Raw genomic sequence first — 12,595 nt, forward strand, 5'->3', positions numbered from 1 at the left:
TGGACCTCTGCTAAACCAGATGGGACAACTGACAACTGATGCCCAGGAAAAAGCCAGGTTACTAAATGGGTACTTTGCACTGGTTTTTCATGCCTGGGTGAGGGTGATTCCTTACCCTCCATCAATGTTGAACTTGTGAAAGAACACCTTGAGAGGCTGGATACCTTCAAGTCAACTGGCCCTGAAAGTTTACACCCCAGGACACTCAAGGATCTGGCAAGGATCATAGTTCAGCCCCGGCATAGATCTTCAAGAGCTCCTGGCGCTCTGGTAAAGTGCCCAAAGATTGGAAGAAGGCCAATGTGGTGCCTATCTTTAAGAAAGGGACAAAAGTGGATCCGGAAAACTACAAGCCTATCAGCCTGACCTCTATCCTGGGGAAAGTCTTAGAAAAGATTATCAAAGAGGCCATTCTTAACATACTGGCCGATGGCAACATCCTGAGGGATCACCAGCATGGGTTTCTTGCGGGTAGGTCTTGCTTGACCAAGCTTATTTCCTTTTATGACCAGATGACCTATCACCAGATAAGGGAGAAGAGATTGATGTCATATATCTTGACTTTAAAAAAGCCTTCAATCTGGTATTCCATGATCACCGCTTGGCAAAACTGGCCAACTGCAGCCTCAGCTTCACCATGATCCACTGGCTGGGAAAATGGCTCCATGGTCAGAACCAGAGGGTTGTGGTTGACAGGAGCCAATCGTCATGGTGTGCTGTGAACAGTGGAGTCCCCCAAGGCTCTGTCCTTGGGTCAACACTATTCAACATCTTCATTAATGATGTGGACATCATTTATCCCAAACCTTGGGGTAAAGCAACCATACCTGAGGACAGGAGGGCAATCCAGGCTGACCTTGACAGGCTCCGGAAGTGGGTGAACAAGAACCTGATGGTGTTTAACACTGAAAAATGCAAGGTTCTCCACCTTGCTGGCAGGAAGAAAAACCTGCAGCATCTTTATAGGCTCAGCAGTACTATGCTGGTTAGCACTACAGACAAAAAGAACTTGGGGGTCATGATTGACCACAAGATGAACGTGAGCCTTCAATGTGATGCTGTGGCTAGTAAAGCAAGCAAAACACTGGCTTGCATCCATAGAAGCTTCTCAATCAGATCCCAAAACATCATTCTCCCATTGTACTCGGACTTGGTGAGGCTGCAGCTGGAGTACTGCGTCCAGTTTTGGGCTCCACAATTCAAAAAGGATGTGGAGAAGTTCGAAAGAGTCCAGAGGAGAGCCACATGCATGATCAGAGGTCAGGAAAACAGATCATAAGATGAGAGGCTGAGAGCTATGGGACTCTTCAACCTGGAAAGACTCAGGCTTAAGGGTGATCTGGTGGCCACCTATAAATTTCTTGGGGTGCTCACCAGGATCTGGGGGAACATCTGTTCACCAGAGTGCCCAAAGGGGTGACAAGGTCAAATGGTCACAAACTCCTCCATGACCATTTCAGGCTGGACATAAGGAAGAACTTCTTTACTGTCCAAGCCCCCAAGGCCTGGACTAGACTGCCACTGGAGGTGTTCAAGTACCTACTTTGAATGCCTTGAAGAGAAATTTAGAAATTTATCTTTCTGGGATTCTATGACCCCTGCTGACTTCGTGCCCCTGGGGTAGGGGGCTGGACTTGATGATTTTCCAAGGTCCCTTCCAGCCCTAATGTGTATGAAATCTATGAAATCTAGAGCATGGTTCTGTCTGCCCAGGCTCTGGTTCTGGGCAGCACACAAGTAACACCCCATTTTTATTTGTCACTGATTTTTTTTTAATATAGGATAGATTTCATAGATTTCATAGCCATTAGGGCTGGAAGGGACCTCAGGAGATCATCGAGTCCAGCCCCCTGCCCAAAGGGCAGGAAGTCAGCTGGGGTCATAGGATCCCAGCAAGATAAGCATCCAATTTGCTCTTGAAGGTGTTCAATGTAGGTGCTTGAACCACCTCCACTGGCAGACTGGGCCAGTCCCTCAAGGATGGCCTCCTTAATAAACTTTTCTAGGATCTTCCCCAGGATAGAAGTCAGGCTAATGGGCCTGTAGTTAGCCGGATCCACTCTCCTCCCTTTCTTGAAGATCGGCACCACATTGGCCTTCTTCCAGTCTTTGGGCACTACACCAGAGCGCCAGGAGTTTTCAAAGATCCGTGCCAGGGGCTGGGCTATGACGCTCGCCAGCTCCTTGAGTACCCTGGGGTGCAGACTGTCAGGGCCGGCTGACTTGAAGGTATCCAGCTTCTCAAGGTGTTTCTTCACGAGGTCAGCATTGATGGAGGGTAGGGGATTCCCCTCACCCAGATTTCCCTGTCCCATAGCAGGCATGGGCATCCTGTGTGACTGATGAAAGACTGACGCAAAGTACCTATTTAATAGGTTGGCTTTTTCCTGGGCGTCAGTTGTCAGTTGCCCCATCTGATTTAGCAGGGGTCCAACATTGCCCTTGCTTTTCCTCCGGCTCCCCACATATCTGAAAAAGGACTTTTTGTTGTCCTTGATGCCTGAAGCTAGTTGGAGTTCAGTTGCAGCCTTGGCTTTCCTGGTTTGGTCCCTGCAGGGAATCCTTTCATGTGCAGTACATGGCACTGCAGGTGGGACTGCGGCACTAAATTCCACACATTCATGCTCATCTGGATGCACCCAGTGTGGGCATATAAATTTCCACAGGACTACTGAGCATGTGCACTAGGTCACTCTCTGGCTGTGCAGGTATCTTGCTCTGTAGCTGCAAGTTCTGGGTGTAAGGTCTGTGATTCTGGCCTAGCAAAAACTAGTAGCAAGAAACTGACCTCTTGTTTTAGCCCCACTAGCCAAGTGGTCAAGGCCCTTGTCCAGGAAGCAGGAAACCCATATTCTAGCTACTCTCCCCATTCTGAGAGTGCTTGAATTTTTAGCCATTTGACTTCTTAGCATAGTACTTGGTGGGATAGCTCATTTTTCTGGAGCACTGTCATGGATGAGTATAAACTATTCAAGAAAGACAGGCAGGGGAGAAGGGGAGGAGGAGTTTCACCATATGTAAAAGAGCTATCTGATTGCTCAGAGCTCCATTATGAAATTGGAGATAGGCTTGTTGAAAGTCTGGGTTAGGGTTAGAGGGCAAAGCAAAAAGGACAATGTTGTGGTGGGTGTCGGCAATAGGCCACCAAACCAGGAGGATGAGGGAGATGATACTTTCTTTGGACAACTAGGAGAAATTTCCAGATCACAGCCCCTGGTTCTCTTGTGAGATGTCATTCACCCTGATATCTTTTGGGAGAGCAATACAGCAGTGCACAGGCAAACCAGGAAGTTTTTGGAGAATGCTGGAGACAACTTCCTGGTGCAAGTGTTAGAGTGACCAACTAGGGACCATGCTTTTCTTGACCTGCTGCTCATAAACAGGGAAGAATTCATAGATTTATAGATTCATAGTTGCTAGGATCACGATGACACCAACTTTGGTGATGCCTACTGCAACCACTAACCAGAAGGATTGACGAAAAGAACATCTGCACCCCTGTCTTCCTAAGCCTGGTCCCCAGAGCCCTGTAGTCACTCATAATATGGTCTGGATTATTCCTGGCTACATCATTTGCTCTCACATGGATGAGGACCATGGGATAGTTGTCAGAGGGGTGGATGAGGTCAGGAATTCTCACTGTGACATCTCTGATCCTGTATCTAGGGAGGCAGCAGATCTCACCCGCCATGGGATCTGGACAACAGATGGGTCCCTCTGTTCCTCTCAGCAAGGAGTTGGTCACAACAATGATGCGACATCTCTTCTTCTGCTTGCCTGCCTGGCCCTCAGCTCACTCGGTGATGGCAGCAGGCCGCTGCAGTGCACCTTCCGCCACTGCACACTCCTCCAGTGCAGCTAGGGCTTCATATTTGTTCCACAACTCCATTGGGGGAGCTGCCTCTGTGGTGAGAGGTCTGACCCCTGAGATGACCATCCTCCACTCAACAGCATCTAGTTCAGGGGATTCCCTTGCAACTTCTCCACTAGGAGTCTTGTCCTGCAGAGAATGAAAGTAGCCATCCATCTCTTCTTCAATTGCCCTGATCCCCTACAGCCTGATCATCTCTGCCGGGAGTTCCCTCATCTTCCCCACCAGGGCCTCAATCCAGGCACATGTGGGACAGGCAACCATGTCCCACATGTGCCCGAGGACCCACCAGGCAACCCCCACAGACAACAGTCCAGGGCACTGCTGACCCATCCAAAGTGCCTGTCTGGGTGGAGGCCTAACAGGAACTCTGGGCCAGAGGCAGCAGCAGGGCGGGGGCCCTGGCTGTGCTCCATGTCACCCCACTCCTCCTCATTCACTTATCTGAAGTCTTTATCAGAAGACATTCATGTCTCCTGCCCATGAATGGCCTGCAAAGTGCCTGGAAACTTCTCCCCTGTTGGCAGTCCCTGTTCACTGGCTGTCTGGTGACAGAATTGGTGGGGAGTGCAGAAATGGATGTCCTCTTGGGCAGCAGTGATCATGAGATGATTGGGTTCCATATCCTGACAAAAGGAAGAAAGGATAGCAGCAGAGGATGGACCCTAGACTTCAACAAAGCAGATTTTGACTTTCTCAGGGAACTAATGAGCAGGACCCCCTGGGAGGCCTGCCCGAGGGGGAAAGCATTCCAGAAGGGTTGATTGTATTTTAAATAAACCTCACTGAGGGAACAGGAACAAATGATCTGGAACAAATAAACAGTGGAGAAAGAATAGAAAATATGGCAGGCAACCAGCTTGGTTTAGCAGAAAACTCTTCAGTGAGCTTAAACACAAAAAGGCCTGAATGGAAACTTACAAGGAAGCTTACAAAAAGTAGAAGCTTGGATGGACGACTAGGGAGGAGTATGAGAATATTCCTCAGGCATGCAGGGATGATGTAAGGAAGGCAAAAGTGCAGTTGGATTTGCAGCTAGCAAGGGGCATGAAGGATAACAAAAAAGAGTTTCTACAAGTATGTTAGGTACAAGAGGGAGATCAGGGAAAGTGTGAGTTCCTTACTGAATGGAAGAGGAAATGTAGTGACAGATGATGAGGAAAAGTCTTAAGTGCTCAATGCCATTTTACCTCCATCTTCACAGGCAAGTTGGAAACTACTGCACCAAGGAGTACTGCACTCCTCAAACTACTGCACCAAGGAGCACACTTTAAAGGAGAAGGTGAGCAGCTCTCAGTGGTGAAAGAACAGGTTAGGGACTGTTTAGAAAAGGTGGATGTATACTAGTCAATGGGGCCAGATGTAATGCATCCAAGACAGTGGTGATGCATAGGCAGTGCACAGGGGTGCATGTGTACCTCCTGAGAGTGCTGATGCACCCCCTGATCGGCCACGTTCACTGCTTAGGTGATGGGCAAGGGGGCAGGTGGGAACAGTGGTGTTCCCCCACCCTTACAAGCACTGGCTGATCACTGTAGCTGCTCCCAAAAGTGGTCACCCCAATCCCGGAAGTGGCTGCAGCAATCGGCCACAGCGATCAGCTGTGGGGGAATTCCCTCTGGGCAAGAGATCTGCTACGGGTGACCCCCCACTCTCCTGGGCAGTGAGATTGGCTGTGGGGGGACCCCCGGGCAGGGAGACTGGTCTCAGGGGGGACACATGCCCCTGCCACAAACTAAGGTGGCACCAGTCACCATGTTCTGAGAATGCTGAAGGAATTGGCTGATGTGATTGCAGAGCGACTGGCCATTATCTTTGAAAAATCATGGCTTTTGGGGGAGTTTCTGGATAACTGGAAAAAAGGGCAAATATAGTGTCCATCTTTAAGAAAGGGATGAAGGAAAATCCAGGGAACTACAGACCAGTCAGCCTCACCTCAGTCCCCAGAAAAATCATGGAGAAGGTCCTCAAAGAATCCATTTCTAAGCACTTGGAGGATCAAAAATTGATCAGAAACTGTCGGCATGGATTCACCAAGGGCAAGTCATGCCTGACTAGGCTGATTGCCTTCTATGATGATATGACTGGCTCTGTGGATGCAGGGAAAGAAGTGGACATGATATACCTTGACTTTAGCAAGGATTTTGATGCAGTCTCCTATAGCAATCTCGCAAACAAGCTGAGGAAGTATGGGTTGGATGAATGGACTGTAAGTTCATTTGATCTTTGGGCTCAATGAATAGGGATCAATGGCTTGAGATCTAGTTGTCAGTCATTATCAAGTGGAGTGCCCCAGGGGTCAGTCCTGGGGTCATTTTTGTTCAATATCTTCATTAATGATCTAGAAGATGAGATGTATTGCACCCTAAGCAAGTTCACTAATGATACCAAGCTGGGTGGAGTAGCAGATATGCTAGACACTAGAGCTATGATTCAGAATGACTTAGACAAATTGGAGAACTAGGCCAAAATAAATATCATGAGAGTCAACAGGGACAAGTCCAATTCCTGCACTTACGATGAAATAATCCCATATGCCAGTACAGGCTGGAGACTGACTGGCTAAGCATCAGCTTTGCAGAAAAGGACCTGGGGGGTTACAGTGGACAATAAGGTGGATATGAGTCAGCAGTGTGCCCTTGTTGCTGAGAAAGCTAACAGCATACTGGGCTACATTAGTAGGAGCATTGCCAGTAGATTGAGGGAAGTAATTATTCCCCTCTATTCTCCACTGGTGAGGCCACATCTGGAGTACTGTGTCCAGTTTTGGGCAGCTCACTACAGAAGGGATGTGGACCAGATTTCATAGATTTCATATATGTTAGGGCTGGAAGGGGCCTCAAAGATCATCAGGTCCAGCCCCGTGCCTCAGGAATAGGAAGTCAGCTAGATTCAAAGGACCCCAGCAAGATAAGCAGCCAAGCGTTTCTTGAGAGTCCAGAGTAGGTGCCTGCACCACTTCTGGAGAGAATTTATTCCATGTCCTGTGAGCTTGGACAGTAAAGAATTTTTTTCTTATATTCAGCCTAAAATGGTGTTGCAGGAGTTTATGACCAATGGTCCTTGTTTTTCCTTGGGGAACTCTGGTAAACCAACATTCTCCCAGATCCTGCTGAACACCCCTCATGATCTTATAGGCAGCCACAAGGCCCCTCAAGCCTGCGCTTTTCCAGACTGAGTAGTCCCATGGCTCTCAGCCTGTCTTCATAAGGCCTATTCTCTTGCCCTCTGATCATATGCGTGGCTCTCCTCTAAACTTTCTCAAGCTTCTTGACATCCTTCTTGAATTGCAGAGCCCAAACTTGGATGCAGTACTCCAGCTGTGGCCTCATCAAGGCCAAGTACAGTGCGGGGATGACATCCTGAGATTTACTTGAGAAGCATCTATAGATGCAAGCCAGGGTTTTGTTTGCTTTGCCAGCTGGAACATTGCATTGGTGAATCATGTTCATCTTGTGGTCAGTCATGACCCCCAAGTCTTTTAGCAGTGGTGATAGCAAGCGTGGCACTGTTGAACCTATAAGTATGCTGCAGGTTTTTTCTCTGAGGTAGAGTACTTTATATTTATCAGTATTGAATGTGATCAGGTTTATGTCTGCCCACTTACTAAGCTTATCCAAGTCATCCTGGGTCACTAGCCTGTCCTCAGGTGTGGAAGCAATGACCCAAAGTTTAGTGTCATCAGCGAACTTAGGCAGTGCGCTTCTGACACCAATGTCCACATCGTTGATAAAGATGTTAAAAAGAAACAGTCCAAGGACAGAGCCTTGGGGGAGGTCACTGGTCACGGAGGGCCATAATGATTCACTGCCATCGACCATTACTCTCTGGATCCAACCTCTGAGCCAATTTCCCAGTCATAAGACTGTGGTGTAGCTGAGGCCATGGTTGGCAATTTTTCCGTGAGGTGGGGTGTGGTGAGGATTTGATAGCAGTCCTCAACTACCTGAAAGGTGGTTCCAAAGTGGTGGCAGATGACAGAAAAAGGAACAGTGGTCTCAAGTTGCAGCCTGCTTTGAGCAGGGGGTTCGGCTAGATGATCTCCTGAGGTCCTTTCTGACCGTATTTTCTATGATTCTACAATACTTGAACCAGAACGCTAAAGGTCAGGTCCTGCCCAAGCCCGTCTCCAGCATTCCTTTTGAAGCTAAGCCACTGCCCTTGTCCATACCAGTCCTTAGGTTGGAGGGTAGCCCAACTGACAGTATGGGGCCAGGTTAGAAACAAGGGCCTCCTCCCTATCAGAGCAGAATCCATTTAATTGAGCCATGCACTCTACCTCATTGTCTTCCTCCTGACCTCATGTATCTCCTTCTCCTGGCTGCCTAGGGGGCCAGCTTAGAAAGGAAGGCTGAAGAGAGAACTGGGTAATGCCTGACCTATGGTCTAGTGCTTAAATCACTGTACTAGGAAGATGATCAGATTCCTATTCAAACTCTTTGCCTCCCCACCTGAGTAAGGAGGCTAGAATTTGGGTTTCTAATTTCCTGCCTGACTGCTCTACTCACTTGGCTATTATTAGGCTAAAATACAGGATATAGGAGGACCACCTTCCTCCTCTTCTGGTATTTAATACTTACTTGGTTTTTCTTCCTATGTACACTTTTATGATTTATGATCACCCAGCATATGCACATATGAGGTTGTGTACTTGCCTGATGAGGACACAGCCTATTATGTATGCTTAGTAGCCAGATGTATACTTTTGTGTCCACAATGAATCATATACTCATAGAATCATAAACAATTGGGGATGGAAGGGACCTCAGGAGGTTGTGTAGTCCAAGCGCTGCTCAAAACAGGATGACCTGCAAGTAGATGATCCCACCAAAGGCTTTCTCTCACTGGGTCTTAAAAAACTGTAAGGATGGAGATTCTACAACCTCTCTGTGTAACCCATTCCAGTGATTTACTACCCTCCTGCTGAGAAAGTTTTTCCTAATATCTAACCCAGACTTCCCTTGCTGCAACATATAATGAAGTAGTGAAAGACTGCAAACTGTAAGCACAGAAATTTTCAGTTACATGCCTGATTAAGTACCATTGGGTGTTTAAAGTGAAGAAGGATTCTGCCCAGTCTGCTACCTGTTCTTCCCCAGGAACTTTATGCATTGTCCCGTACTTCAAGGCTTCTAGCAAACTAGAGTCTAGCCCATAGTTCTGGCGTTTTGGTGGGGTTTTCCCATCTGTGTCAGTGTGCTTTTAACACATGATCAGGAATGTGTGTGAGAATCATACAGCTGTACTGTTGGAACATATTGACCCCACTAAGTTGGAAAAAATTAACTTTTCCCATGGGTTCATCACATTCCATCAGTCCATTCTGTTTTAGACATTATAGCTCAGCACCAGTCTTTATTGTCCTCTTCAAAATCTTCAGGAATAGGAAGTTAAATTCAAACTTGACTTCTGGGAGGCATATCCCTCCTCAGTTAATATAAATGTTTACCATTTGAGGATCTAATGCCACAGTCCACAGAATGTAGCAGTACCACCGCTTTCACTCAGATGTTTCAGAACTGAAGAAAGCAGTTATATCTGTCAAGCATGCATAGAACCAGTACAGGTTGCAGTGCTGATTAATGAAGCGGTCAGCTGCTGTTAGCACTAGTGCTAGCTGTTGTTCTCTTAAGAATCATGATGCTAGGAGGCAGCAATCATGTTAAATGGATTGATTTATATTTAAAACCACAGCTTCAAATTGCAGTCCTGTCAGAATATCTATTCTTTTGTTTTGCCACATCCTGCTTTACGATTGTTATTAATGCAAAAAAAATGAGTCTTGCCCCCCCCCATTAATTTATATGCAAATGCACGCATAAACATCACAATTAATTATAGCTTCTGCAGAAGGCTGCACAGAAAAATTGAAACGCATGGACATGTCTTTCTTTAGACCTAATGAGCTGAAAGAAGAAGAAATTAGAAAAAAAAATAAAAATGTTTATATACCCATCCAAAAGTTGCTTGCACTTTCACCCCCAGTCTCTGCTGCTGTAAGTATAAACATCGCAAATTGTCTTTTGAATCTGATGGTTTCACATTTTAAATACAATTATAAACAGGAACATTAAATAAACTGAGATCAACCCATACTTAAAAAGAAGGATACTATTTGCTGCTGTTTCTGTAATAACAGTTGACCTTCAGAAAACATTATGTTAATCTCTAGCTCTAACTGGACTAGATCTGATCTGTTTGGGTGTTTTGTTTTTCTTGTTTTTCTTTTTCCCCTCATATTTATTTGTTTATTTATTGCCCAAAACCACTGAGGCAGTGAAACCTTTTGGGGGACTCTACTGGTTTTAAATAAGATGTTAGCCTGTAAAGTTTCTCAGATCCATGGACTTCTTATGCATAATATATAATAATGTTTAATGTAAGAAGCATAAGACATTTCTGGACCAGGAACCAAATCCTAATAAGTATCCTAATCATGGGGCCAGAGGGTCTTGCTAATGCTTGTCCCTTCTCTATTACTCTATGGACCTTAGTTTCTTTTCTGCAAAAGCTTCAACAGATGGTGTAGAGAGCTTGCTTCTCTTTCATCCTTCTTTTTCTCCCCTCTCATGCACACACACATGCAAGTGGTTAACACATTCCCCTGGAAGGTAAGAGATTCAAGCATGAAGCCCTTCAGTGGAAAAAGGCTTACAGTCCTCCCACATCCACGTGTAGGAAATGCTCTAGCCACTGAGTTCTTGAATAAATGCATGTGTGTTGGGGCAGGGTGGCACCTACTCCTCTGTTTTTGCATGAACATGTTTTTGGCAGCTTTGTTTTCAGTGGCATTGACCCTTATAGATGAGCATTACACATTTTCTGAGAAGTCCTATTGGTTTGGGCCCTAAGGGGACTTACGCTAAAGTACTGGGCATATGAACTTAGACAAGGGCTTTGAGAACATTATTCTTGAACTCAGGCACCTTAGTTATGGCCTATTCTACTGCACATTAATGTGCCACAGCAAAAACCATTCTAATGTGCAGTAGAATTAGACTACTGCATATTAAGCGTCACCAAAAAACATTAATCTTTGCTACTGCATATTAGCATGGGCCAATGCACCTTATATAGTACCTCATATTAGAAGTACTAAACTTAATGTGCAGTAGCACAGATGTATTAATGAATGTGTAGACATGCCCACCAACATAGACAGTGCGTGGGGAGGCTTAGGGGAACACGTGCCCCCCCCCAAGATTGGTCACTGCCAAAGCTCCTGCTGGCTTCTGCGGGTGGTTGCTGCACTCTCCTTGCTGCCAACGTGGCTGCCAGTATCTGAGGGTGGTCCCTGCTCGCCACCTCTGACACTGCAGACAGTAGCTGCAGGTGGTCCCCACTCTCCACCCGCTGATCAACACCCACATCCTTGCTGCCGACACCACTGCAGCCACCTGTGGGTGGTCCCTGCTCACCCTGCCCTTGGCACCAACATCATTACGGCCACCTGTGCGTGGTGGCTGTGCCCCCCAGCCTCTGGAGGCACACGTCATTTATGTCCACCAAGTTCCACATTACGCAACAAAGTCCATTTTTAGAGCTAACCCTTTTCTACTGTGTCTCTCTCCTCTGCTGTACCCTAGAAGTATTAACACTTCTGTCTCTCACAGGAATGATGATCAGGACACCATTTTGCTAGTTTTGTGGGTTGTTTTTTTGTCCCATGCTCTATGAATGTAATAGTATTTTGTGCATCCTTTAGTGATATGGATTAAAGTTCCCAATCTCCATTTTTCTGTTGCCTACCACCTCCCATGCAACACTATTGCATTACCATCACCCATCATTCACTAACCATGCATCAAAACCCACCCAAAATCACAAGAATGGTTAAAAAATCATAGGGTTTTTTCTTAGTGTCTTTGTTTTTACTGTATACTTTAGTTTATATTTTTATCAGCTTTCTGGCATCTACATTTTAAGATTCACGTGGACCATGTTTCCTAGAGTTTATTCATTAACATGAGAATTTGAAAATTTTGAAGTTCTCCCATAATATCATAACTCCAGAAGCTACAGATTAAAGAAAGCAGATTCCATATTGGATTAAAGAGATACCATATTATGGGTTGGCATTATTTTCTCAGTGTTCCTGGCAAGGCACACAGCAGTTTTCTGTGTTTGCAGGTTCTGGTGTGAAAGCTGAAAAGGGCAAGGTAGAAAGATTGGGAGAAATTTTTTCTTCCTGTTTTCTGTCCATTACTGCTACCATAGGTGATGTGTGGAGGGGATGCAGAGGAGGGGGCATGTGCCCCCCCCCACTAGATTGCTCCTTGCTGGCTGGTGAGTAGGGGTACTGAGTGAAGCACTGGCTGGTGCCTGCCCTGTCTCTCAGTGTCGGCATCACTGAGAGAAGCACTGGCAGCCCTTCCAGTTTTGCCACTGGTACTTCCAGGGTTGGCAATTGGCTGCTGGGGGACCCTCCCCCCCGGTCAGCAATCAGCTGCTGGTGCTCCCCCCCGCCCGGACCCTGGAGACACCAGTCACCCATGACTACTACTGTGGGAGCAACCATAGCCTGACCTCCCAGAGAATGGGCTCAGAGCCAGAAGAGCTAACCAAGTCTTGGTGCAGTTTAGGCCAGAACTAAATCTGATATAAAAGGAAACAGGTAAAAGCTTGCATCCTTCCTGATCTGCTCTAGCTAGTCACCTCCATCTCTCCCCCAGCATTTTAAAACCCTTTGTAGGAGTGGTTGCCTAGTCCTAGACATCCTCAACA

At 46.5% G+C, this 12,595-nt stretch overlaps 1 protein-coding gene and 1 pseudogene across 2 annotated transcripts in view; one reads left to right on the forward strand and one right to left on the reverse strand.

The window, feature by feature from the left end:
* Positions 1-12,595, forward strand: part of TECRL (trans-2,3-enoyl-CoA reductase like) — a 181,512-nt gene that overhangs the window by 91,259 nt on the left and 77,658 nt on the right. The window lies entirely within an intron of this gene.
* On the reverse strand, positions 3,392-4,027 carry LOC149870780 (uncharacterized; annotated as a pseudogene).

This window comes from Crocodylus siamensis, chromosome 2, assembly GCF_052110815.1.
Source record: "Crocodylus siamensis isolate JL-2025a chromosome 2, ASM5211081v1, whole genome shotgun sequence".
In the NCBI taxonomy this organism is placed as follows: Eukaryota; Metazoa; Chordata; order Crocodylia; family Crocodylidae; genus Crocodylus; species Crocodylus siamensis.